Raw genomic sequence first — 25,447 nt, 5'->3', positions numbered from 1 at the left:
TATAAATATTAATTCTTTAATATTTATAATTTACTTTAATTTTACCATCTTGGATCATTTTGGTAAATTCAATTGCAATTTTCATTTTATATATATATATATATATATATATATATATTTGTGTGTGTGTATGTATGTATGTATGTATGTATGTATGTATATATATATGTATGCATATATATATATATATATATATATATATATATATATATATATATATATATATATATATATACGAGCAAACAGTTAATAAAATATGTTAAAAAAAAAACTTTGAAATGAGTTAAAAATATATTTAATCTGAAAAGGAAACACTGGATAAGTGGATAGTCCTTAATCCGCGGAGTTTCGAAGAAATACTCTCCTTCTCATCAGAAGGTAGGAATTAGCAAAATGCGGGATCGGATTTTGCATGCAAAAGTATTTGATGAAACAACAAGTAAGTTAAAGATCTTACTTGAAAACAAAAAAAGTGAAGCAGAGGGAATATGGTGAAGAAAAAGTTGATTACACATGAATGGATAGTCTGGTGGAAGATAAATAATCCAGTGACGGTAAAATCCAAATATATAACTTCAAGAAAGTTAATTGAATTTCCATTTGCACAAGTAAAATCCAAGGAAATCCCGTAATTGGAAGAAGATGGTCCATAATAATCCAAAGGCAGAAATCCATGGAAAAATTCAACAAAATGTGTACAAGGAAAAAAGGAAAAAAATTCCAATAATATTAATAAAAGAAAAATCTGATATGCTTTTCATTCTACTGCCGAGATATAAATATAAATAAGAAAGATCAAGGAAGAAAAAGAGGAGAAAAAATGGTGATGGAGTTAAATATAAAATAGAGAAACAAATGTCAACCATTTTGTTAACAAGACCCTATCATAGATAATATGGGTCTCAACGGTACCCCCTCTTTATGGGTCTTAGGCAAACCATACAAACGAGGGTGAATAGAACACCACTTTTGACCCATTTGACAAGTTGTTTTTTTGGAACTTGGTCTCGATAGAAACAGTAGAATCATGGGTATCTACCGGACCCAATTTAACAAATTTAGAGGTGTCCCCCAAAATAGTCAACATTTTATTGACATAATTCTGGTGATCCATAATGACAACACCAGAACCTTTATCGGGCTTTGTGATGACTAAAGATTTATTATGGCGAAGTGCTTTGATTATACGATAATGTTCACTTCGCCATTTTGCTTCACAAAACGAAATGGGTGTGCCCGCATATTTTTTTTGTTTGTTTTAAATCGTATTTTCATCGATTTAGCTTTGATAAGTGAGGAACGAAACCTGGTTAGCTAACCTTTATTTTCAGTTTTTATTTTTTAAATTCATTATGCTTTTTGGTCTCTATTTAGCCGTTAGCAAATTCTCTACCCCCCGGAAAAGTTTCAAATATATATCTAGAGAGAGAGAGAGAGAGAGAGAGAGAGACAGACAGACAGACAGACAGACAGACAGACAGACAGATAGATATATTGTTTTAACAAAAACCAAGACTTCAAAGAATGTATTTCATCGTTAGTTACAATTGTTTAAAGACTATTCAGACAAATCTAAACATTATGTCGTTTGAAAATTTTCACAAGAATACACTTTCTTCAGACTTATTGAATAAAAAATACTTTTACAATAAAACATTATCGAAAACCATTTCCCTTATAAGGAATAGAAAACAAGCGAAAATATTTTACCTATATCTTATCCTTGCAAATTATTTTTTAAAGATTTATATATTTACCTATTTTCGTATCTTCATTTAAAAAAAAAACTACTTATTATTTCAATTCCAATGATCCCGACATTGCATTCTCCGAAATATATATATTGTTGTGTTCGGAGAATGTAATATCAGAATCCTTGGAATTGGAATAATAAGTAGACAAACTCATTGTAATTTATATACAATTTATTCACGGCAGAAACCTTTAATTATTTACAGACGTATAGAATGTCCAAGCGAAGTCCGCCACATTGCTTTTCTCTCTTAGAATTCTCCAGTCTTTTTATATGATCTATAAAGAGCGATTATTTTTACTTTCTTTATTAGAGTTATTTCCCTTTTAATCGTTATAAAATCTCCCCTTTGAAATATAATGCTTGTAGGATGTTTGGTGTGTGTCTCTTTGTCGAGTTGAAGTCGGTTTGAACCTTCTCTGCGTCCTTAGGGTTGAATCATTCTCCTCAGACTCGCTTTGTTTAGTGCATGTTGCTTGAACACTTTGAAGTCATTTAAATGTGCCAAGTAAAATATTTAATGAAATGATTGTGTTATTTCATTGTCTGTTTGGAAGATTATTTGGTGATGGACAAATATCATCCAAAAAAAAGTATTTTTCTGTTGATTAGTGCTTCAGCAGATTTTCTAGTTGGGCAATTTGAATTTGGGGTAGCTCTGTAGCTACCTAGAAATATTTTTATGATATCTCGAATAGTTTTTTTTTTTTTTTACACAGGCATCACCACATTATCAAAGCCAAGATGCCACTCGAGGATAAGGGTTAAAGAGTGTACAGTAGAAATTGAACAATATAGTAATCAATTCGGTAAATTTGTTAACTTATATCGAACGGCTCATCAAGAACTTGTTTACGTTAGACTTGAAGAAAACCATATTGTAGTCAGCCAGAAAGCAGGAAAACGGAAGACAAATTCCATAGGTGTGCAGTTCTAAGAAATAAGCTTTGTTCATGGAATCTACGTTTAGGTTTAGACACAGATAAAGAGTGGGGGAATTATTGATAGTGTTTTCAGCTAGACGAGTGTTTCTTGTGAAAGTTTGGCGAGCGGGGACCATAGACTGACGCTCAGTCGAACACTTTCCATGAAAATAAGGATACATCAAAGACACACTCACAGCATCTCTTCTGTGAGATAGAGGTTGCAGGGAAGAGAAAAGGACATCTCCAACGAGGCTACGAAGTCTATTGTGAACTCTATCAAGGCAGGACAAGTCCTTTCTAGCAGCTTCTGCCCAGATGTGGCAACAGTATTCCATCCTTGGACGTACCTGGCTCTTATATAGATAGAGAATTGCATCAACAATGAGATATCTACTGGATCGATAGAAAGATCCCACCATTTTTCCAGCGGCCTTGGCAACAGATTTGATATGCGTGTTCCATTTAAGATCAGGCGTAACGGTCAAGCCCAGAAGCTTGTCAAAACTTGAGACCTCCTGAAGACGAGAGCCATTCATTTTAATTGATGCCAGATGTGGATCAGAGTGTTGATGATGTAAAGAGAGAAGCTTGGTTTGCGTGCATTAAAAGTAACCAACCATTCCTTTCCCCATTGTACTACGTGCTCAAGATCAGAGGAGAGAGAATCGGGGAGAACTTGGTCGTTTACTGTCTTAGATGTGCTACCATAAATGGTAGTGTCATCAGCATAAATGTCTACAAATGATGTAAGGATGTGATTTGGAAGATCATTAATGTAGATCAGGAAAAGAGTTGGGTCCAGAATGGAATCCTGAGGGACTCCAGCATTAATACTGTTAGTTTCTGATTTTTGCCCCTCAAATACTACTCTTATGAACCTATCAGAAAGAAATGATTCAATAATTGAGAAGACATTTTCAGCTATACCATATCTGAAGATCTTGTGAAGTAAACCTTTATGCCATACGCTATCAAAGGCCTTTGATATGTCAAGAGAAATTGCCCTAGAAAGGTTGCTTCCGTCGAGAGATTTGCTAATCCTATGAGGTATTACTCTAAGCACATCTGCTGCAGATCTAGCAGAACGGAAACCATATTGAGTGTCACGAAGAAGGTTATTTTTGTTGAGATGGTTGATTACTTCTGTATTTAACACAGATTCCAGCAACTTACTCATGACGCACAGGAGACATATTGGCCTGTACTGAGAGGGGGATGAGCGATCACCTGAATTCTTAAATAAAGGGCATACTGATGAGATTTTCCAGGGTGATGGGAAACTATTCTCCTTAAGACAACGTTTAAACAGTTTCGTAAGTATGGGCGTTAGTTCTGGTTGAAGTATTTTGAGTACCATAATTGGAATACCGTCATGGCCTCTTGCTTTACTGGAATCAATATTTTTGATTAGTTTGGCAACATCACGTACAGATATATGTATATTACATTAGCGTATTTTCAGATACAGGAGGCCCACCTCTTTTAACTTCAAGAGTACTCTCTTAAAAGTATCGACAAAGCGTTCGGCTTGGCAATTTGATTGTTGGTGGAAAGGTGGAGATTTGAGATTCTTAAAACTGTTTACTGTACAGAAGTCAGAAAATTCTCAGAAAATTCTGCTGAGATAAATGAAACACTTCCAGGATTAACACTGCACATCCAAGAGATAAAAACAACAGACATCCACATCGAATTCAATTGTTGCCACTTTCAACGTAAATTTTGAAACTCGAGGAAAATGTATACTTGTTTAGATAAATAAGCCAGTGAACTTTCAGTTCGATACCACTTCGCATATTACTTTTATTTCACGTCTAACGTGGGAGTTGTTGGGAAAAACAACCATTAAGAAGGCAACTCATGTTCCTTGTGGTACATCGGGAAACAAGATACAACTAACTGGTGAGTTAACATGCAATGTCTCTTTTAAAGAAAAATAAATCAAGTGTGTGCTATGTTTCTGATGCTTCAACCTTGAATCTTCTTGGGTGTGGATTTTATTGAAGAACTTGATCTTTTCCATGTTCCCTAAAATCAATTTTCAATTCTTTCAATATTAATGCCGCACAAAAATGCGAACAAAAAATTTAAGAACATACTTAAAACAACGTCCAGCAATGATTTTCAAGAACGTCTTGGATGTTGTAAAGTTATAGCGAATTTAAAACTGAAAGCAGATGCAAGGCCAGTTTTCAGACAAAAGCATGCGGTACCATATGCAGCTTTAGTTACAATAGAAAAAATGGGATCGCCTACAACAAGAAGTAATCCAACCTACAAATTACTCATCCTGGGCAGCACCCATTGTCATTGTAAAGAAGGGTAATAGTGAAATAATCCTCTGCACGGATTTCAGCACAGGATTAAATCACAGACTGGAGACACATCATTATCCACTACGCACACACACACACACACGCACACACAAACACACGCACACAAAACCACGCACACACACATACATACATACCACGCACATACATATGTACATATATGTGTATATATATATGCACCCTCACACACACGCATTCACATGTAGGAACATACATACATAAAAATGCATACACACACACACGCGCGCGCATATCCACCCACTAACACACCACACACATATATTGGTTAAAGTTTTCTTTGTCTTTCTCAATCAAAATACACATGCATACATGTACTTAGTCTCCTAAACATAAGCATACGCACACATACAAGATGGAAGATAGGGATGGGGGTGCATATATATATACACATATATGTACATATGTATGTGTGTGGTATGTATGTATTGTGTGTGATTGTGTATGCGTGTATGTGTGCGTATATATCAAAAAAGAAAGAAAGTCATAAAAATCATAAAAATCTTTATCAAATGAACCAAAAAAAACCCTCCCTTCCAAATGAACTTAACTCTGATTGGACCCCACAACACGCTGACCATTGACGACAAAAAGTCTGAGACTGACATTTCTCTAAAAAAAACACACTCAGAGTCATTAGATGTAAAATGTTCTCCAGAATAACATTTCAACCCTTCACTTAAAAAACCTTTATATAAAAATATATCTGAAGAGAGCTGTACAAAGCTTGAAACGCGTTATAAAAATATTTTAAAATAAAAAATGATAAAAGGCTGAAAACCCCTCAATTGTTGATGGCTACACTCTTTTAAATATATATATATATATATATATATATATATATATATATATATATATATACAGAGAGAGAGAGAGAGAGAGAGAGAGAAAGAGAGAGCTAGGTAGGTAGTTACACTACAAATCTAAAACAAGAATAGAATGTTGGTAACTTTGTAATACTTTTCAATCTTCCAATTTCACGGAATTCAAGCAAAATGAATACCGAATAAAACGCCATCTTCTTTCGCTGATATATCCATGGGATGTCTTTTTTAGGTTGCTATGGTAACTTTGGTCAAGAATAACGGTTCATATACTTGTATTTCTACACGATCTATTATCCTCAATGCAAATATCTTAAGAATAAAGGCCAAACTATAAATCAGCCGACGCAAACATCTATTCATCATTTCTTAGATGGAAAATGTGAAATTCCCGCCGCAGTGAAACAAAAGATTTCGTGTTATATATTTTTGAAGCCATTGAAACGCGCCATCTTAAAGAAAATTGCCTACGTACAACAAATTTATTGGAATACGAATAAAAATTAAAAATATACTAATACGCACAAATAAATGACATTAATATAAATGTAATATGACTAAGCATTTTAATATACAAATACTGGACATTAACGCAGAAATAAATGTTTATAATATACAAGGTAATATTACTAACCAACAAATAAACATTTTGATTATCATACTAACACTAAATACTAACGCACAAACTAAATATTACTAATGTACGGTGTGATAACCAACTAATAAACATTTCAATGTACTAATATTGAACACTAATGCACAAATAAATGTTACTAGTATACAATGTTATATTACTAACTCATGAATACATATTTTGATATACTAATAGTTAATGCTAACATACGAATAAATGTTACTGATATAAAATTTAATATTACTAATCCACAAATAAACAATTTGATATTCCAATAGTAAATGTACATGCACGAATAAATGTTACTAATGCACAAGTTAATATTACTTAGATGCTTGTTAGCATTACTAACGTGAAAGTGCTTTAGTTTACACAAAATAATAAATTTTGCCGAAATATTCCTAATAAAATAAATGATTCAATTTATTCAGATATTATTAATGGACTACTACCGAAACTTTCATAAAGATTGGTTGAATAACTGAAATTTTGTGAATTTTTAATGGATGGAGGGATTCAAATTATTTTAATTCTTTTCCGATCGGTCATGTTTTATTTTGCCAATTAATAAATGTTGATGGGTTTGAAATGTTTATTTGTAGTTAATGTTTATCAGTATGTTAGCAATGTTTATTTCAAACATAATATAAAGGGAAGTGAACGATATTCTTTTCATTTTATTGAAGTGTGAATTCTCAGAAATAAGGAGCTTTTCCTGTCTATTACAAAACCGTAAATTCTGTATAAAATTATAGATAATAAAATAAATATTAATTCAGTTAGAGTCTTCCATACTTGGCCCAATCTAGATGGTTATGTGTTTAACATAAAATGACAAAATTATAATGTTAATGTTACTTTTTGAGGTTATGCAATTGTAAGCCATTTTTTATCTAGTGTCTTCGAATTTTAATTTACTAATTATCTTTAAAATAACCCAAGAAAACTATTAGTTCATTTTTTAAGAGTTTTTTTTTTCTTAAAATTTAAATTTTTAATGAATTTGCGTGTTTTTTAGCTTCCGTCGTGGTAGTTTTAATTATAATATTAATTTCCCTGTAAAATATATATTTGTACAGATAAGGTGTATACTATTATCTTTCCAAGACAATAAAATACTGGTTAGTCTGCAAGGGCCGATTGTCAGTGTTTAGGTTAGAAATATTTTGAATAACAGAAAGAATGTATCAAGGCGAAAAGTATTTTTTTATGATGAAAATATTTATTTTAGAAATGAAAAGGAATGTTAGTTTTCTATAACTTACACAATCAGGAATGTTAGCTAGATAAACAAGTATACGTTACAGACATCACCCGATAGTCCGGAGTGATACCTACTGATGACGTCAATAGAGGGGAGATATTTTTGTATACGTAAGATTTAGTAAGTGATTAGAGCTTGTAGAAGAAAAAGAGTCGAGTGGATAAGTCGTAATGTCTCGAAGCACCCGGGGGCAAACGGGGGATCCAACGCCTATCAAATGTAAAGAACTTAGGACCAGCGTCCTTGAGGAAACATCTGAAATAAAGCTGCTGAAAAGACAACCAAATCTTTATTGATTCATTATGATAAATCTTCTTTGCAACTTTCCGTCAAATAAGACCAAAGATGGATCAGATATGTTCCCCCGATAGGCCCGATGTTGAATCCCAAGAGAACTGTTATTCGGATCTTTTTTGTTGTAAATGTTATACGTCTATTGTTTAATTGTACCTGCGAATGTATCCACACGTACAAACACAAAAACACTAGACGATCATATATATGTATATATATATATATATATATATATATATATATATATATATATATATAAACATGTTATATACATTTAATAAACATGTAAACACATGAACGTTTATACATACAAATAAACTGTTATATACACCTGTTTATAAAGCTTCCCTAGGAATTCAACATCCGTTTAAAGATATATAGTCCGTATAAGCTACGCTTTTTAGAAAACGAACGAGCCTGTCTTGAAAAGTATGTAGAAAATCGCTTTGTGTGTTTTTCGTGCTGCGAGTGTATGCTTTTGTTTGTTTGTTTGTTTTTTGTTTGTTTGTTTTTTGGAGGGTTTTTTTTGCTGTTTGTTTTTTTGTTGTTTTATTTAATAACAAAACAAAAAGCAAATACACTTTATTTTGACAATCAGCGTGTGGCAGAGAGAGATAGAAGTGGCGAGTTGATGGTGACAACAAAAAATGCGGGCAACCGCGTTTCCCGACGAGCGGACTCTCTCCCTTGTCTGACCCAAAACCATTCGTTTTTATTTTCATTGTATAAGTCGGAATTTCATTGTCTTTTTATTTTTTGCATTAACATCTTTTTTACGTCACCGGTCAACAACTTTAACTCTTACTTCTGCCTGCTATTTTTCCGGAAACCTGCTATTGCCCGTCTCCATTATTCACCACACTAACTTTAGCAAATTGCTAATCGATGAAAATCATATATTTATAGTTACGGGTGTCCGAGGTGCCCTATCATTTTCTCTTAAATACAGGTCCAGTATAATAATAGATAACTAACAGTGACAATAGGGTTATAAACAGAGAATACAAAATATGATTAAGACTACGGCTTTATTTATCTGTTTGAGGTCGAAAGTTTTGAATGTTCTTTCTGAGGATGTCGATTTTTTTTTATCTGCCTTTGTAGGAAAACGAGGAACGTCTTGTATTCAATTTATTAATATAAAAATAAAGCAATTTCTACAATATCTTTTTTAAAAAGCCTGCTACTGCAAAAAAAAACACCGCTTATGGTAAAATTACCTTTAAAGTAAGTGAATATATCACACAGAAAACCGAATATCCATCCAAATAAAATATAGTTTGGATAAAATTGATTTCAAATAAATATCTTTATGTAAAAACATTGTCCTATCTGTGCCAGGTATTAATTACAAAACAGAATATTTAATTCATCCACTGGGAGAGTCGCAAAGAGTTTGCATTAATTATATATATATATATATATATATATATATATATATATATATATATATATATCATTATATTTATGACATATATATAAAGTAATGTTTCTATAATATAAGGTGCATATAATGGCTCTTTAATTACTACTGTTTGAATGTCTTCAGTCATTTGATCTTAAACTACATGCAAGTCCAAATCAGAAACATAACACTTTTCACCAGATGTTGCAATCATTCGCTTGATTTAAATCATCGATATTTAATTATCACGCTGTTTCCTGGCGGCTCGTTTCAGAATGCAATCTTTTCTTTGCCTTCAAACCACGAAAATCATCAGATCATTCCATAAATTCTGTCCGAACTTTAATTCTCTGAAATATAATAGTGAGAATATCTAATGGAATTGAATATAATCGTTGTAGTAACTTTTTTTTATCGATGTACTTATTCGATTATTTGTATTCAATTTTCGCTTTTCTAACGATTGACAGTATTACCTACCCCTTTTTTTTGTTTTGACTTGCCGCATTTTTAACAGGACATAGTCTTTTTTTCATTTATTTTTCTTTATTTATTAAATATTAAAATATTGATATTGTTTACATATTTTAAAAATATTTTACGTGCATGATTTAAAAAAAATAATGAAATATTATAAATACATGAATATTTCATTAAAAAATAACGAAACTGATCAACATTTTATATTATACTATTAGTATATAATTAGTGTATTTATAATAATGTTGTTTAAATAGTTTTAGTAAATGCTAGTGTTTTTATATCACTATCGCAATTATTGACTTCCATAAATCTGAGAAAAAGAGGTGCTATACAAATAATGATACCTATTGGAACTGTTTCTGGCAGTGACATGAGATCAGTGGGAAGATTTTATCGGTAGAGGTGAAAGTGTTTTCTACTCTGTTGTGGTGGCAACCACTTATTTGCATATGCGAATAACATAACACTATAAATGGCAAGCCTAGGTTGGCCTTGGTGTGTCTTACTCAAATGCCACCGGAAGTGACGCCGAAGAGCGTACATGTCCTCCCACCAAGACTCTCTGACTCGACACCGTCATTTGTACATATTGTAAATATACCTTTTCTTTAATACACTTATTATTGCGTTATCTTGTTGTTTGCGTCTTCATTGTATTTCCTTACTAATTATTGTTCAACTTTGCAACCACAACAGTTGGCGACGAGATATGAAGCGTCAAATATAACAGTTTGACGAAGAACTATTAAAAAAAAAATAGTACAACGCAAAGGTTGACCATTTTTTTTTAAGGAATGCAAAGTGTTGACGAGGAAACGGATTTTACGCTAAAGAGAAGTTTCAACTCAAGTGAAAAAAAAAACTCTAACGTGGCAAAAGCGACAATTTACGCCGTTTTCTGGGAATCCGACTTGCAAACGAATGTAAAAGTGAATTTTTGTTTTGTCGCTACACGACAAATCTTACTAAAGGACCAACTTGCAAACGAAAAGCGAACTTTGTTCTGTCGCAAAAAACGACAGGTCAGACACGTATTACGAAAAGCAAGGAAGTAACCTACGAAAAAAGTTCACCAGTGGATTCTAATTACTGTTCTCCGTAAACAAAACAACAACTAAAGGACTTTTTAATTAATGTTTTGGTTGACGTCGGTACTAAAAGGAAATACCACAGCTAAAACTAAAATTCAAGGAAAGGATTTTTTTTCTTGAAGTTGTCACTGAATAACGGATAATACAGTAAAACGTTACGGAAAAAAAAGGTAATCTCAATTTAAGAGGGATTTTAATTACTAAAATACTAGAGAAAAAAAACTCAAAGAACTAAATGTACTGCATACATTTATTCAATTGTGACTCGATTAAAAAAAACCCAAACTTTTATTTTGTGGAAAGAGTTACTTATTAGTAAGTGCCTAAAAACGGAAAGTCAATTCCATTTCGTGATTCCAGATAAACCTGTTTTTTTTTTTTGCAGCGTGGCTCGCAAAAAGAATATATTATTGCAAGCAGCGATATTATTATTGAAAACAGGAGCTTACAGCAATTTGCTTTTTTGTTGTAACCCAAACCGGTGTATATTGTACATGGTACAATATTTTTTTTTAACTACACACTAAAAAAAAAAAAAAAAAAAAAACATGGAAGACTTATCAAAAATGTTCATGCAATTTTTACAAGCACAGGCTGAGCGGGATGAACGCAGACAAGCTACACAAAACGAGCTTTTGCAAACACAAATACAGGCACAGGCTGACCGCGAGGAAAAGAGAGAGGACAGATTATTGAAATGGCAGCAGGAACAAGAAGAAAAGCAGAAAATTGCACAATTAAAGCAGAAAAACTGCAATTGGAACAGGAAGAAAGGCATAAGAAACTACAATTGGAATATGAAGAAAGACAAGAGGAACGTTTTGCTAAAACACTGGAACTACTAAAGAGTAATCGAGAAAATGTCGATAGTGTTAATTTCTCCCATGCAACTATTTTTAATAGTATGGACACATTTCATTATGTGCCTGAGGAAGAGAAGAATTTTGAAGCATACTACACAAGATATGAGGATGTTTTTCAACTGGACTGTAAAAATTGGCCAAATAGTCAGAAAGTGAGCCTCTTACTCAGAAAATTGGGTACATCAGAACACAGCAAATTCGTAGATTACATATTACCTAAAAAAAACTGCGGAATTAGAGTTCATGGAAGCTGTAAAATTACTAAAAGAATTATTTAATCCAAATATATCTCTTTTTCATAAAAGATGGCTGTGCATGAATCTAAGAAAGATGGACAACCAAGATTATTTGACATACGCATCAGTTGTCAATAAAAACTGCGATAATTTTAAGCTTGCAGAACTAACGGTAGAAGATTTTAAATGTCTAATCTTCGCTCAAGGGTTAGTTTCCACGAAAAATGAAGAAATACGCAGACGAGTGTTGTCTAAGCTGGAATCTGAGCAAGATTTAACCCTCCAGAAACTAGCAGAGGACTGTGAAAGGGCCATTACACTAAAAAATGATTCAAAAAATATAGAAGAATCCGGAGTGGCATATGTAAGAAAAGTTAGAAAAACATACGCACCAACCAAGAACTTTACAAAGAAAAGCAATGGAACGGGATATTCCAAAAATAATAACCATAAATATAGTACAGAATATAACAAGCCTCTTCCTAGATATAACTGTAAGAGATGTGCAGAAAAGCATTGGGAATCAGATTGTCCTTATAAGAAGAAAAAATGCTACATTTGTAAGAAGGTGGGACACAAAAGCGATTGCTGCAGATATAAAGATTACACCAGAAAGAGAGTACAGCAAACAAAATCAAATACAAAATTAGACAAAGATCGGCGAAAATACGTAAAAGTGGAAATATTTAAAACATCAATAAAGTTACAACTCGACTCCGGCTCCGATGTTTCTATAATAAACCTGAATACGTGGAAAAAGTTGGGAAAACCGGCCATGATGAAAACTAGTAAAGCAGCCCGGACGGTAACTGGTGGTGGTATAAAATTTGAAGGAGAAGTTGTCCTCCCGATAAAATTGAAAGGGATTTCGAAGAAATTAAAAATATTCGTACTAAAAAATAGTGAAAATCTGTTTGGAACAGATTTAATTGAGAAATTCGGACTATGGGACAAGCCAATCAATACATTCTGTAAAAAATTAGAATGTTCTTCTCCAACAACAGTAAATATAAAAGACGATTTAAAAGAATTATTTCCTGAGGCATTCACGACTAACTTAGGTCGCTGCAATAAATTCAAGGCCTCGTTTGAACTTAAAGAAAACGCCAGTCCAATTTTTAGAAAAAAGCGAAATGTTCCGTTCGCTGGTTTGGAAAAGATTGATAAAGAATTAAATAGATTGGAACAGACGGGAATTCTATCAAAAATAGAACACAACAAGTGGGCAGCCCTCACCGTATACGTAAAGAAAAAGAATGACGAAGTTAGAGTGTGCGCAGACTTTTCGACCGGGGTCAACTCCCTATTAAAAGATCACCATTATCCCCTACCAAGCCCAGAGGAAATATTCACGAAGTTGAATGGGGGTAATATCTTCTCCAAGATAGACTTGAGCGACGCGTATTTGCAAATACCGGTCGAGGAGAATTGCTCAAAAATACTATGCATCAATACGCATAAGGGATTATACAAATACAACCGATTGCCTTTTGGCATCAAAGTAGCGCCTGCCATCTTTCAGCAAGCGATGGACACCATGCTAAGTGGTATTGAGTGCGCATGTGCATACCTGGACGACATTGTTGTCAGGAGCAAATCCCTAGAAGAACATAAGGAACATTTGAAACAAGTATTTACTCGAATACAAGAATTCGGTTTTAAAGTAAAAGAAAGTAAATGTGACTTTTGTATGAGCGAGATTAAGTATCTTGGACACATAATAAACAAATATGGACGACGTCCAGACCCAGACAGATCTGCGGCAATAAAAAATATGCCAGCACCCGATAATGTAACAACCTTGCAGAGTTTCTTAGGGCTCGCAAATTATTACCAATCTTTTATTGAAGGAATGCATAACTTGCGAGCCCCCTTAAATAATTTGCTTAAAAAGGATACACCGTGGAACTGGACGCAAGAATGTCAAACCGCTTTTGACAAAATAAAGAGCGCACTAACATCCGAATTATTCTTAACGCACTTTGACACAAACTTAAAAATAGTCGTCGCTAGTGACGCTAGCTCCTACGGCTTAGGAGCATGCATTCAACATATTATGCCGGATGGGTCTAGAAAACCAATAGCGCACGCTTCGAGAACGCTGATACCAGCCGAAAGGGCATATTCACAAAGCGAAAAAGAAGCGCTGAGCATAATCTTTGCCGTGACTAAATTTCACCGATATTTATATGGTAGACAATTCATACTTGAAACCGACCATAAACCGTTAGTCACGATCTATGGATCAAAAAAAAAGGATTGCCGGTATACACCGCAAATAGATTGCTGCGCTGGGGTACAATACTACTTAATTACGATTTCCAGCTACAACATCTAGCATCAAAAAAGATTTGCCATGCGGATGGACTGTCAAGACTGATACCACAGAAACACAATCTGGAAGAATCAGTCATTGCAACAATTCGGACAAATGTTGAAGTAAAAAATATGGTAGCAAACATCATTAAGGAACTACCCGTAACTTTGTCGGACATTAAAAGGGAAGCCGAGAAAGACGAATATATAAAGGACATAAAAGAGAAAATTATAACGGACACAAAGGTGCAGGAAGTTTTCTCCATATGTGACGATGTGTTACTGTACAGCGAGAGAGTGGTAATACCCAAAACATTGCAGAATAGGATGTTAAGAGATTTCCACACAGGGCATCCGGGGATAAATCGAATGAAGTCGTTAATGAGAAGCTGCGTGTACTGGCGTAACATGGACACTGACATAGCGACAACAATTGATAAATGTAAAGGATGCCAGTTAGCGGCAAAATCTCCACCTATAGTACACAAACCTTGGCCGGAAACCGACCAACCATGGTCGAGAATCCACATGGACTTCGCTGGTCCAGTAGGTGAAAACTATTATTTAATTGTAGTGGATAGTTTCACTAAATGGCCGGAGGTAATGCGTTGCAGGAATCCAACAACGAACAACTCAATAGGGTTCCTACACGAGTTGTTTGCAAGATTCGGTGTACCAGACACACTGGTCACTGACAACGGAACGCAGTTCACATCCGCAGAGTTTTAGGAATTTTGCGACACGTTCCGAGTGAAGCACATCACGACTCCGCCGTATCATCCAAGGTCGAACGTCCTCGCGGAAAGGTTCGTGGACACGCTAAAACGAGCGTTAAAGAAATCCATTGGAACACAAACAGAAAAAGCTTTGCAACAATTCTTGCAAGTATATAGGATTACACCACATCCTAGTACACCATCAAACATATCACCAGCTGATCTAATGTTTGCCAGAAAGGTAAAATCAGCGTTTGACAAACTATTGCCAAGGCAGGCAATTATCCGAAACACTACACACACGAGAAGAAAGAAATATAACTCGGGAGATCGAGTATATTTTAAGTGCTACAGAAATAACACATCTTACTGGGAATGTGGAGTAGTGGATAAACGCATTGGTGATTGTACATACATGATTAAAGGTCCACAGAATATACATAAAAGGCACCTAAATCAGATAAAAAAAACGTCATATCCAAGATGATGATGATACGACAACAGTCGAAGAGGAGGACACCATAGATATCATATACGAATCTTTTCATTTGGAACCGCCTCAAAATGCACCTGAACCCCGAAGATCAGGTAGGAAAAGAAAAGTGAATGAACCATTAATGGTAAACCCAAAAACAAAAAGATATTGAAATCTGTGTGACTTCAAATCTTGGGAGGGGGGTGTTGTGGTGGCAACCACTTATTTGCATATGCGAATAACATAACACTATAAATGGCAAGCCTAGGTTGGCCTTGGTGTGTCTTACTCAAATGCCACCGGAAGTGACGCCGAAGAGCGTACATGTCCTCCCACCAAGACTCTCTGACTCGACACCGTCATTTGTACATATTGTAAATATACCTTTTCTTTAATACACTTATTATTGCGTTATCTTGTTGTTTGCGTCTTCATTGTATTTCCTTACTAATTATTGTTCAACCTTGCAACCACAACATACCCTCTTTATGGGAGTACGTATTTTGGAGAGGCACTCAGTTTTGAATAAATGTAATCATTTTAACCAGGTTTAAATGTATGCAAAGTTTCGCTTAACATTACTTAGGAAGTTCTGTGAGTGAAATATTTGTTTTAAAAGTGTTTGGTTAATTTCCTATTAGAAATATATTGGCAATGGAAAATCGATATTATTTTATATATCAGAAAAGATGTATCTGAGCATAATTTAAATAAAAAAGTTATATTTTATAGGAGAAATGTATATTTCCATGATATCATCCAACCAGCATTTAAAACGCATACTGTTTTAAAGTTTATGAAAAGTATCCTTCTATTAACATCCTCAACTAAAAAATATGAGAACATATCCTTTTAGAGTATTTATGTATGAAGGATCGAATTTGTATATAAATAAACATAAAATGATTTATTAGCCATTCGTACTTTTACGATTTATTAACTAAACTATTTATAACTTACCCTCAGTCCAACTGCGAAGGTGGTAAAATCAGACGTAGTCTTCCCCGCCAAAAGCCGGAAAAATTATATTCTACCTGAATAAAATAAAATATGTGCTTCATTGTCTTAAAACGTTATATGGCCCGGAAATGATGGATCATTTTACGTTAACTTCTTGTCTAACACTGATCCCCTAATTCTTGGTTCTGAAATAATTGTTATTTTTATGATTCTTCTTACTACAATGTTATGGGAAGAGCCACATATAATCATCAACAAAAGAAGAAGAATATGATAGCGGTAATTTAGTCGTTAGTATTAATCTACAATAATATTAAAATAATTTAGTAATTTGTCTTAATCCACAATAATATTAAAATAATTTTTAAAAAATTTAAAAAATTTTTTAAAAATTAGTTTTTGTTAATCTACAATAATATTAAAATAATTTAGTCGTTAGTGTTAATCCACAATAATATTAAAATAATTAAGTCGTTTTTGTTAATCTACAATAATATTAAAATAATTTAGTCATTTGTGTTTATCTACAATAATATTAAAATAATTTAGTCATTTGTGTTAATCCACAATAATATTAAAATAATTTAGTCGTTTTTATTAATCTACAATAATATTAAAATAATTTAGTCATTTGTGTTAATCCACAATAATATTAAAATAATTTAGTCGTTTTTGTTAATCTACAAAAATATTAAAATAATTTAGTCGTTAGTGTTAATCTACAATAATATTAAAATAATTTAGTCATTTGTGTTAATCCACAATAATATTAAAATAATTTAGTCGTTTTTGTTAATCTACAATAATATTAAAATAATTTAGTCGTTAGTGTTAATCTACAATAATATTAAAATAATTTAGTCATTTGTGTTAATCCACAATAATATTAAAATAATTTAGTCGTTTGTGTTAATCTACAATAATATTAAAATAATTTAGTCGTAAGTGTTAATCTACAATAATATTAAAATAATTTAGTCATTTGTGTTAATCCACAATAATAAAATAATTTAGTCGTTTTTGTTAATCTACAATAATATTAAAATAATTTAGTCGTTAGTGTTAATCTACAATAATATAAAAATAATTTAGTCGTTAGTGTTAATCTAAAATAATATTAAATTAATTTTGTCCTTAGTGTTAATGTACAATAATATTAAAATAATTTAGTCGTTTTTGTTAATCTACAATAATATTAAAATAATTTAGTCATTTGTGTTTATCTACAATAATATTAAAATAATTTAGTCATTTGTGTTAATCCACAATAATATAAACATAATTTAGTCGTTTTTGTTAATCTACAATAATATTAAAATAATTTAGTCATTTGTGTTAATCCACAATAATATTAAAATAATTTAGTCGTTAGTGTTAATCTACAATAATATTAAATTAATTTTGTCATTTGTGTTAATCTACAATAATATTAAAATAATTTTGTCTTTTTTATTAATCTACAATAATATTAAATTAATTTAGTCGTTTTTGTTGATCTACAATAATATTAAAATAATGTAGTCATTAGTGTTAATCTACAATAATATTAAAATAATTTAGTGGTTTTTGTTGATCTACAATAATATTTAATTAATAGCGTCGTTTTTGTTAATCTACAATAATATTAAAATAATTTAGTCGTTAGTGTTAATCTACAATAATATTAAAATAATTTAGTCGTTTTTGTTAATCTACAGTAATATTATAATAATTTAGTCATTTGTGTTAATCTACAATAATATTAAATTAATTTTGTCGTTAGTGTTAATCTACAATAATATTTAATTAATTTTGTCGTTTGTGTTAATTTGCAATAATATTAAATTAATTTTGTCGTAGGTGTTAATCTAAAATAATATTAAATTAATTTTGTCGTTTGTGTTAATCTACAATAATATTAAAATAAGTTAGTCGTTAATGTTAATCTACAATAATATTAAATTAATTTTGTCATGTGTGTTAATCCACAATAATATTAAAATAATTTAGTCGTTAGTGTTAATCTACAATAATATTAAATTAATTTAGTCGTTTTTGTTAATCTATAATAATATTAAACTAATTTAGTCGTTTGTGTTAATCTACAATAATATTAAAATAATTTAGTCGTTTTTGTTAATCTACAATAATATTAAACTATTTTTGTCGTTAGTATTAATCTACAATAATATTGAATTAATTTTGTCATGTGTGTTAATCTACAATAATATTAAAATAATTTTGTCGTTAGTGTTAATCTACAATAATATTAAATTAATTTTGTCATTTGTGTTAATCTACAATAATATTAAAATAATTTTGTCTTTTTTATTAATCTACAATAATATTAAATTAATTTAGTCGTTTTTGTTGATCTACAATAATATTAAAATAATGTAGTCATTAGTGTTAATGTACAATAATATTAAAATAATTTAGTGGTTTTTGTTGATCTACAATAATATTAAATTAATAGCGTCGTTTTTGTTAATCTACAATAATATTAAAATAATTTAGTCGTTAGTGTTAATCTACAATAATATTAAAATAATTTAGTCGTTTTTGTTAATCTACAATAATATTATAATAATTTAGTCATTTGTGTTAATCTGCAATAATATTAAAATAATTTTGTCGTTAGTGTTAATCTACAATAATATTAAAATAATTTAGTCGTTTTTGTTGATTTGCAATAATAAAATAATTTTGTCGTTAGCGTTAACCTACAATAATATCAAAATTATTTAGTCGTTTGTGTCATGTTATATATCGATATATATCATAAAACATGTCATATGTTGTATTTGAATATATTCCATAACGGCGTACACGTTTAATAGTTGGTGTATCTTTTCCTCTGTATATTCGTGTACGTGTAAATGCTGTACGTATATATACGTTGTATCATTTAGTTGATAGTCTAGTTTGTATATTTTAACATTTATGCAACAGTTCTAATAGGAAACGATTGACGTGGACGTATCGAAACAGTTGTAGACAAACAGTTCTTTTAACATGTAAATAACAGAGCACATACCTTAATTAATTATGACCATTTATTCTCAGTAATATTTTATAAAGTTAAATATTATACATGTAAAAATAATATTTCACAAAATTAAATATTATGCATGCAAAAATAAATTGTATAAAATTAAATATTATCCATGTAAAAATAAAATTTCACAAAATTAAATATTATACATGTAAAAATATTTTTTATAAAGTTAAATATTATACATGTAAAAATATAATTCATAACGTTAAATATACATTTAAAAATAAAATTTTATAATGTTAAATATTATACATGTAAAAATACATTTTATAAAGTTAAATATTATATATATAAATAAAATTGTATAAAATTAAATATTATATAAGTAAAAATAAAATTTCATAAAATTAAATATTATACATGTAAAAATAAAATTTAATGAAGTTAAATAGTATACATGTATAAATATATTTTATAATGTTAAATATTGTACATGTACAAATAAAATTTTATAAAATTAAATATTATACATGTACAGATAAAATTTTATAAAATTAAATATTAAACATGTAAAAATAAAATTTTTATAATGTTAAATATTATACATGTAAAAAATAAAATTTTATAATGTAAAATATTAAACATGTAAAAATAAAATTTTATAATATAAACTATTATACATGTAAAAATAAAATTTCATAAAGTTAAATATTATACATGTACAAATAAAATTTTATAAAATTAAATATTATACGTGTACAAATAAAATTTTATAAAGTTAAATATTATACATGTACAAATACAATTTTATAAAATATAATATTAAACATGTAAAAATAACATTTTATAAAATTAAATATTATACATGTAAAAATAAGATTTTATAATGTAAAATAATATACACGTAAAAATAAAATTTTATGAAGTTAAATATTATACATGTAAATAAAAATTTTATAAAGTTAAATATTATAAATGTAAATATAAATTTTATAAAGTAAAATATTATAAATCTAAAAATAAAAGTGCATAAACTTAAATATTATACACGAAAACATTATTTGATAAAAGTTAAATGTTATAAATATAGAAAATATTTATAAAATTAAATATTATAATGAAAACACAAAAATTTTATAAAATTAAATAATATAGATGTAAATATAAATTTTTCAAAGTTACATATTATAAATCTCCAAATTAAATTTTATAATATTTAAGATTATCAATGTAAAATAAAATTTTATAAGACTAAATGTGTTTAGAAAGTTTATGTAAATGATGGCCGAAATTTTTTAACATATAGTAATTTTTATTAATCATATTTTTACAAAATATATGAATATGAAGATACTGAACTTTATGAAACTATAATACATACAAGTAATACAGTTAAACAAACACAATGTTCTCGTATTCGTGTAATATGAAAAATACACATTTCTTTAAATATATGACTCTTGTTTCATTCATGATTTATGTCTATGCTATACATTTTACTTCAGTGCTAGCTGTCCCGACTTGCTTTTATCCGGGATTAGTAAAATTAAACCAGTACACATTTATTTTAATAAATACGACCTTTTATTTGCCGAAATTTGTTTATTACTCTAACTAGACTAGTATTCACATAACACATTACCGGCGGCGCTTGGATTTACCCGAGCGGAAAATACGCTTAAATATGATACTTTAACTTGTTCAGATTTCGTACATATTACTATAGAGTCGTAATTTCAAAAGTTAAAAATAAAAAAAGCCATCAGCTATAATCGAAACCGAAAGTGTAGCATTCAAAACTAGTGACGTGTAGCAGTCAAAACTGCACTAACGTGACATGCATATGTACTGATTAAAAATTAAAAATAAACTAAGATGAATGTATTCAATGCAATTTTGACCTATTTTTAACACTTTAAAAACTATTTCAACCGAATAAAGACCCATAAAACAACAGTACGTAAAAATCCAACCATTTGAGGCTCCTAGCGCCACTCTGCGACTTTTAATTTCGGAGGAGATAGAGTTTGAAAATATGGAGACAGACAGACAAACAGACAGACACACAGACATGTAGCCTTTTATACATTATATTTATTTTAATACGACTCGTACATTTGTTGCTTTTATGCTGTACATCTTTACTATTATTTCAATGCAACCAAAAATTATTTTAGTCTTGACAAATCTAATATATAAAAGGCTATATGTCTCTCTCTATCTCTCTCTCTCTATCTCTCTCTCCATATTTTCAAACTCTATCTCCTCCGAAACTAAAAGTCGCGGTGTTTGGATTTGAAATTACGGCGCTATAATAATATATACAAAATCTGGACGAATTGAAATATCATGTTTAAGCGCTTTTTACGCCCGGGCAAAGCCGGGCGCCCCATCCCTCGCTAATAATAAATAAGATTGTAACCATTAAAAACCTCTTCAACCTCGTAGCAAATATATGCAGAATGTATTACATTTTTTAAATCAAACAAATGTTTACAAATCCCATTAAAATAATCAAGTGATTTGCAATTCATAAAATTTAGGAATAAATTTGCTTTTAAAATTCAAGAATAGAATCTAGTTTACATCAGAATTTAATATCGGTCATAAATCAAATTTATATGTCCGTAAAAGAAAGTATTAACAACTAGCAAGGTTATCCGTCGTCGTCCGGGATCTAAATGTTTGTAGATGGCGTAGATTACGGAAGAAAATAATAATAAAACTGACCAATATGTTTAATATTGTGATCTGCGATTCTTCTTTATGAATCAGGTCTGTCGCAGACATCAATGGTCATGGCTCACTTGTTCCCCTTATATTCGGACCATTTTACCAAGATGTTTTTGAAGTATAGAATCTATAGTAAAGTAATGATTACAAAGCGAGCAGTCTAACCCTAAGTCATTGTATTTCAATAAATATCATTTATTGAACATAACGAATAGTTGAGCAATTCCAAAAGAAACCATCAGGTGGCTTAGCAATTCATCCATCACCTCTCTGCTGTGACTTCACGTACCCTGCTCTCAGGGCTAATTGGGTACTCCATCTTGATCAAGGGTCTCCCATTGAATAGCGGAGGGAAGGGGGCGCAATACTTCTCTTGTTAGTGTAAGTGCTTCCATCCTGCTACGCTATACAGCGCCCAGTATTCCCAAATAGCCACCCATCTTGTACTGGCTAGCCATCTCATCATTGCTTAATTTCGGTGATCTGGCGAGAATCAGTGTGTAATATCTATGTTTCTTTGAGGACCAAATAAATAAGAACAAATGTTAACCATAACCTAACGATTTGGACGCGAAATCTATTTTTACATTATAGCATGATGAGAGTTTGTATTCATCAAAAATATTCTTTAAGTTAGCTTCAAATGCGATAAATTGTTGTATGTTTTCTATTTCTCCTGCCAACTAAAACTGACAGTAAGTAAAGGCGATTTTTGTTGTCCATTAAAAAACTAAATGAAAAAATTGAAGATATTCTGTAATTTAAATTTTATTTCTATTTCGCTTTTATATACATTAGATTTGATTTCAGTTTATTGATTTTGATGATAATACTGAAAATACGAAATACATTTTTATCAAGAAAGATTTCATTTAATATCAGTGTAACTTTTTGTTCCGTGGCGAACGATTTTTAGAGCTCTAGTTAATTAAACAGTGTCTGAGAACGGTACATATATAAAGTGCATCCTATTAATAATATTTACCGGTGTGTATGGATCGAGTAAGAATACTTTCTAGTTAGTGAGTAAAATTTACCCCCAGCAACCTCTAGATATGACTAAAACAATAAAATTTTGGTCGAAGTTTAATATATAAATCGAGGAAATCGACCGAAAGTAAATTTTCGAATAATTGGCAGAAACAGATTTATGTATGTGTACATTTTTACGAAAGGTATAAATGACAAACAGAAAACTATACTTTATTTAAAATGATTGAACTGATACGTTTATGTATCTTATATTTTGTTTTATTTCTATCGAGTTTCTGAAACTGAATCTATAAACAGTAAAAGAAACCGATATTAATTCATATTTTCGTTATTAACTTATGTTTCATATTTTTTATATAAACTTATGTTTCCTTACAGAACTTCCCGCCCAGAACTTCCCGTTCGACTGACTTGCTGCAATATGTTCGTGTAAATTCCAAGGTGAATAAGTTCTTGTACTGTCCACTAATCAAATTCTACTCAATTTCAACCTTAACGACCACTACGTTGTTGCCACAGTAACCAGCTTACATTCATTAATACTTATTATCGAGTAGCTTTTTGGCCTTGATAAGTGGTGGCTCCCTTGTAAAAAAAACTATGGAGTTATTTTATAAAACAAAATTTTAACAATGTAATATCGTACAAATATTTTTAATTTTATAAAATATTATTTAAATCTAGCAGTTCGCATTTCAGTCCATCTTTGCCCGGGCCCTATGTACAGTTCATAACATTAATATATATTAAAAAGATTGACTCATGTTTAGGTAATCTATATCTAAAATTTCAAGTGTTTAGATCCAAAATTGGCGTAGGAGTTTGACAACTATTCAAACTTTGACTTCTTGGCAGCCAAATTTTCGCCCACAAAACCAAGTAAATTGCATGTCTGAGTATTCTGTATATAAACTTTCAAATATTTAGACCTAAAATTGACTGAATAGTTTGCTAGAGACCACAAATGTAATTTTTTTAACTTTGACCCCAATTTTTACCCCTTAACATTTATTGTTTTGGCCTCAAATAAAATTAAAAAGTTTCATACATGTCCAAGTAACCTACATCTAAAATTTAAAGTTCACATCTAAAATTGGTGGAAGAGAAATATTAAATCGTTAACTTTGACCCCTTAACAGCCAAATTTCTGACCGAAAACCAATCAAAAAGATTTGCCCTAATCTCAATACTCTTTATTTCAAATCTCGAGTCCGTAGACTAAAAATTGACAGAGTAGTTCGGTAGGGAAATGTACACATACAGACACACACACAGAGACAATTTCACTTATATTCATATATATATATATACTAGCAGTTCAGCCCGACTTTGCTCAGGTCCTATGTACTGTTCATAACTTGCCCTAAGTGTGAATACACTTTACATAAGATTTTACATGGGGAGGGGTCAGCAAAGGTCAACTCTTTCAACTTTGACCTTTTCGCAGACAAATTCTCGTCCCAAAACTGATTAAAATGCTTGCTGCATGTCTGAATACCTGTTATGTATATATTTCAGATGTTCAGACCCAAAATTAGCTGAATAGTTTGCTTGACACCGCAAAGGTCAAATCTTTTGAACTTTGACCCCTTGGCAGCTCAAATTTTCGACCCAAATAGATTAAAAAGATTGCCGTATCTGTGAATACCCTTTATGTAAAATTTCAAATGTTTAGACCAGAAATTGGCTGAGTAATTTCAAAGGTCAAATTTAAAAAAAATTTTTGACTCCTTAACATTTATTTTCTGGGGCTCAAATCGAATTAAAATGTTTAATACATGTTCAAGTAACTTTCATTTAAAATTTTAAGTGTTAAGACCCAAAATTGGCGGAGGAGTTTGGTAGATGTTTCAAAGGTCAAATCGTTGAACTTTTACCCTTGACAGCCAAATTTATGGCCGAAAACAGATTAAAAAGATTTCCCCAAATCTTCATATTTCTTATGTCAAATCTCGTCTTTAGACCGAAAATTGACAGTTATTTGGTAGGTAAATATACACAGACACACATACAGACAGACATTTTTACTTATATATATATATATATATATATATATATATATATATATATATATATATATATATATATATACTAGCATAGGTGCCCTGCGTTGCCCGGGTATTTCGAGGTGTATGTTGAGCAAATAGAAAAAA

Source organism: Euprymna scolopes, chromosome 19, assembly GCF_053919585.1.
Source record: "Euprymna scolopes isolate OS-2025 chromosome 19, ASM5391958v1, whole genome shotgun sequence".
Taxonomy (NCBI): domain Eukaryota; kingdom Metazoa; phylum Mollusca; class Cephalopoda; order Sepiida; family Sepiolidae; genus Euprymna; species Euprymna scolopes.
This window is presented reverse-complemented; position numbering follows the sequence as displayed.